The sequence below is a fragment of the Schistocerca gregaria genome, unplaced genomic scaffold (assembly GCF_023897955.1).
Source record: "Schistocerca gregaria isolate iqSchGreg1 unplaced genomic scaffold, iqSchGreg1.2 ptg000623l, whole genome shotgun sequence".
NCBI classification, from domain to species: Eukaryota; Metazoa; Arthropoda; class Insecta; order Orthoptera; family Acrididae; genus Schistocerca; species Schistocerca gregaria.
This window is the reverse complement of record NW_026062011.1, coordinates 30,001-35,000: the sequence shown is the minus strand read 5'-3', so window position 1 is coordinate 35,000 and position 5,000 is coordinate 30,001. Positions and strand designations below refer to the sequence as shown.

At 52.9% G+C, this 5,000-nt stretch overlaps 1 non-coding gene across 1 annotated transcript in view; it reads right to left on the bottom strand.

The window, feature by feature from the left end:
* Window positions 1–1,453, bottom strand: part of LOC126317233 (small subunit ribosomal RNA) — a 1,893-nt gene extending 440 nt beyond the window's left edge. The window contains exon 1 of the ribosomal RNA XR_007556508.1: window positions 1–1,453. This exon is cut by the window's left edge and continues 440 nt beyond it. This is a non-coding gene — a ribosomal RNA (small subunit ribosomal RNA).
* Between the last annotated feature and the right edge of the window lie 3,547 nt (window positions 1,454–5,000).

The window sequence follows — 5,000 nt, the reverse complement described above, 5'->3', positions numbered from 1 at the left end:
CAGCACGAAGGATGTCACGCGACTAGTTAGCAGGCTAGAGTCTCGTTCGTTATCGGAATTAACCAGACAAATCGCTCCACCAACTAAGAACGGCCATGCACCACCACCCACCGAATCAAGAAAGAGCTATCAATCTGTCAATCCTTCCGGTGTCCGGGCCTGGTGAGGTTTCCCGTGTTGAGTCAAATTAAGCCGCAGGCTCCACTCCTGGTGGTGCCCTTCCGTCAATTCCTTTAAGTTTCAGCTTTGCAACCATACTTCCCCCGGAACCCAAAAGCTTTGGTTTCCCGGAGGCTGCCCGCCGAGTCATCGGAGGAACTGCGGCGGATCGCTGGCTGGCATCGTTTATGGTTAGAACTAGGGCGGTATCTGATCGCCTTCGAACCTCTAACTTTCGTTCTTGATTAATGAAAACATACTTGGCAAATGCTTTCGCTTCTGTTCGTCTTGCGACGATCCAAGAATTTCACCTCTAACGTCGCAATACGAATGCCCCCGCCTGTCCCTATTAATCATTACCTCGGGTTCCGAAAACCAACAAAATAGAACCGAGGTCCTATTCCATTATTCCATGCACACAGTATTCAGGCGGGCTTGCCTGCTTTAAGCACTCTAATTTGTTCAAAGTAAACGTGCCGGCCCACCGAGACACTCAACTAAGAGCACCCTGGTAGGATTTCAACGGGGTCCGCCTCGGGACGCGCAAGCACGCCTTCGGCTCGCCCCACCGGCAGGACGTCCCACGATACATGCCAGTTAAACACCGACGGGCGGTGAACCAACAGCGTGGGACACAAATCCAACTACGAGCTTTTTAACCACAACAACTTTAATATACGCTATTGGAGCTGGAATTACCGCGGCTGCTGGCACCAGACTTGCCCTCCAATAGATACTCGTTAAAGGATTTAAAGTGTACTCATTCCGATTACGGGGCCTCGGATGAGTCCCGTATCGTTATTTTTCGTCACTACCTCCCCGTGCCGGGAGTGGGTAATTTGCGCGCCTGCTGCCTTCCTTGGATGTGGTAGCCGTTTCTCAGGCTCCCTCTCCGGAATCGAACCCTGATTCCCCGTTACCCGTTACAACCATGGTAGGCGCAGAACCTACCATCGACAGTTGATAAGGCAGACATTTGAAAGATGCGTCGCCGGTACGAGGACCGTGCGATCAGCCCAAAGTTATTCAGAGTCACCAAGGCAAACGGACCAGACGAGCCAATCCGATTGGCTTTGATCTAATAAAAGCGTCCCTTCCATCTCTGGTCGGGACTCTGTTTGCATGTATTAGCTCTAGAATTACCACAGTTATCCAAGTAACGTGGGTACGATCTAAGGAACCATAACTGATTTAATGAGCCATTCGCGGTTTCACCTTAATGCGGCTTGTACTGAGACATGCATGGCTTAATCTTTGAGACAAGCATATGACTACTGGCAGGATCAACCAGGGAGCTGCGTCAACGAGAGCTGAGCAGCCGGCCGCCCGGGAGTGTGTCCCGAGGGCCCGCGCGAACACGCAAGCGTCCGCTCAATTATTCTGCAAACAGGAGGAGGCTGAGCTCCCCTGCACGATACACCTCGAAACCCTCTCAGGTCCCGGCGGCGCGCAGCGCCGTCCTAAGTACTTGGTCGGGTTCGAGAGAGGCGCAATCGCCCGGAGATAGGCGAGTAGACGCTTTCAGTGCGAACACCCGTGCTCCCAACTGAGCTTGCCGCTGCCGACAGAGGCCCGGGAGCGTGCTGTCGTGGCATTGCCGGCGGGAAACAACACGCGCCACCTACGGTGACCGGCAGCTCCAACGCCAGCGCCACAGAAGGGCAAAGCCCCACTTGGGTGCAGAAGCGAACTCTCCCAGCACAGCGCACGCGCCAACACGTCCGCAGAGCTGCGATACAAACCACCTGCGAGAACCGCTGGGGGCGACCGAGCAGCAGACGGCGTCGCGACGCCGAGTGCCGGGCGGCGGCGCATCCTCAACGCACACAGTCCGCAATCGGACCAGCACACTGCAGATGTCCACCGCGCTTCGCACCGGGCTCGGCAGAACCCACTTTGGCCGCCTGGCGCCGCGCGCCGGGTGCGCCGGCGCGTAGCTGGGACGCCAGCCGGGCCCGTCGGCCGGCGCTCCTGCCACTGGGCGCCCCCCACCAGCCGGCTGTAGTGCGTGCGCTCACGCAGCGCGCGGCCAGCACGCCGCGCGGCCCCCCCTCACCGGCCGGGGACTGTCCCACCAAGCCACAGCCTCGTATCGCTTCATACCCACATGGCCAACTCAGGTTCGGGGGCATGGCGGGTACCGCCGAAACAACCGGTTCACAGATGTACCGATCGTCGCTATCACCGATGCACCTGCAGCGCGAACAACCGCTCAACAACTGATTTCCAGTTCATTTGCGGATCTTTGGCAGCAAACGTATACGTCAATCAACATTTGCGAAATCTACGATTCTGGCATGCCTGCATGTTATGTGTCACGACACGCTACATCAGCCCATATACACACTACGGCACGTACACGAGAGAACACGTGGAAGATGGTCCGCGCACGTGTGCAATGTCCCTTGCGCGGTCGACTGTCAACCGGCCTCTGTAGCATGTCGCAGATGTGGAACGCGGTCCACCGTGGTATCATGTTGTGTGGGGCAATACGATTAAATAGGAAAACCCTCGTCGCTACATCAACAGACGGCTCACGCTGATTCCCGGCAGAGGGAGGGGGGGGGGGCCAACATGCAATACTTTCGTCCGTACCTACCACATGTCTCTACGGCGTACAACAGTGCAATCTCGCTGTAATGGGGAGACGAGACAAGTAGCATCGTGCACAACATATGGCCCTTATGATTCGCCATTGTAGGGCGCAGCCGGTGTACGGTCAAGCATGTGCCACATTATGTCACTCAGTACGTAACGACGGATGATCAGTGTGGGTTACGCGTACATCAGCGGACAGTCCACACAGGCCGTACCACAACGTACACTGACTGCATCGACAACCAAATGCAACTGAACAGCTGCAAGGCTCATTTCACAAACAAACGCCTGACCGACCAGCTTGGAAGGGCAGGAGGGGAGGGCGATATTCGTTCTGTAGCGTTACACCCTTCCAGTGGTTAGCGGGACTGTGTAGAAAGTACGCAACACTCGAAAGACATTTACGTGAGGGTACGCACCATGGCATCGAGAAATACACATGACACCAGAGGATCCAAGCAGTGAACTATGTTCAGAGGGTTGCTGTTAGGCAAAGCTACATTCCTGTGACGTTACATGTGACAGTTAAGGTGCAGTGTAAGTTAGGTTAAGGTGCAGTGTAAGTTAGGTTAAGGTGCAGTGTAAGTTAGGTTAAGGTGCAGTGTAAGTTAGGTTAAGGTGCAGTGTAAGTTAGGTTAAGGTGCAGTGTAAGTAAGTTAGGTTAAGGTGCAGTGTAAGTTAGGTTAAGGTGCAGTGTAACTTAGGTTAAGGTGCAGTGTAACTTAGGTTAAGGTGCAGTGTAACTTAGGTTAAGGTGCAGTGTAACTTAGGTTAAGGTGCAGTGTAACTTAGGTTAAGGTGCAGTGTAAGTTAGGTTAAGGTGCAGTGTAACTTAGGTTAAGGTGCAGTGTAACTTAGGTTAAGGTGCAGTGTAAGTTAGGTTAAGGTGCAGTGTAAGTTAGGTTAAGGTGCAGTGTAACTTAGGTTAAGGTGCAGTGTAAGTTAGGTTAAGGTGCAGTGTAACTTAGGTTAAGGTGCAGTGTAACTTAGGTTAAGGTGCAGTGTAACTTAGGTTAAGGTGCAGTGTAACTTAGGTTAAGGTGCAGTGTAACTTAGGTTAAGGTGCAGTGTAACTTAGGTTAAGGTGCAGCGTAACTTAGGTTAAGGTGCAGCGTAACTTAGGTTAAGGTGCAGCGTAACTTAGGTTAAGGTGCAGCGTAACTTAGGTTAAGGTGCAGCGTAACTTAGGTTAAGGTGCAGCGTAACTTAGGTTAAGGTGCAGCGTAACTTAGGTTAAGGTGCAGCGTAACTTAGGTTAAGGTGCAGCGTAACTTAGGTTAAGGTGCAGCGTAACTTAGGTTAAGGTGCAGCGTAACTTAGGTTAAGGTGCAGCGTAACTTAGGTTAGGGGCCAACGTGGGTTAGGTTAGGGGCCAACGTGGGTTAGGTTAGGGGCCAACGTGGGTTAGGTTAGGGGCCAACGTGGGTTAGGTTAGGGGCCAACGTGGGTTAGGTTAGGGGCCAACGTGGGTTAGGTTAGGGGCCAACGTGGGTTAGGTTAGGGGCCAACGTGGGTTAGGTTAAGGGCCAACGTGGGTTAGGTTAAGGGCCAACGTGGGTTAGGTTAAGGGCCAACGTGGGTTAGGTTAAGGGCCAACGTGGGTTAGGTTAAGGGCCAACGTGGGTTAGGTTAAGGGCCAACGTGGGTTAGGTTAAGGGCCAACGTGGGTTAGGTTAAGGGCCAACGTGGGTTAGGTTAAGGGCCAACGTGGGTTAGGTTAAGGGCCAACGTGGGTAAGGTTGCCAGAGATGTGTCAAATCAGGATGTACGTTTGGCTGGTGTCAGGTGGTGGGTTGGTTCGATGTCTTTACCAGGGGTGTGGCCAAAGGGTATTTTATTACTTGTACCTTTTGTGTTGTGGCGTGGCGTTGCGTCTTGTGTTGATACTGGGTGGACCACTGTGGGTGTTGCTGGCTGATTTGAGCTGCGTTGTTTGCGGGTGATGTGAGACATTGTGTCTTATTAGTGGACGTCACGTTCCTCTTGTCGTTCTTTGGATAGTGTCCTGTGGCAGCGAGGATAAAATGGATGTTGTTGAACGCTAGTGCTTTGGTGCTTTCGCTTTGTTACACACGGAGTGGACTGTGAGATAGGGTGACTGGGTCGAGTGCGGTTCACACTGTCCTCCCCAGTTTACAGTATGTATCATCTATGTATGTGGTCCTGCATCATTTACTAAGGAGGGACGTCAGACGACTGAAATATTAGTTATGTACTGATGTAAAGCAGAATGCTTACCTTCC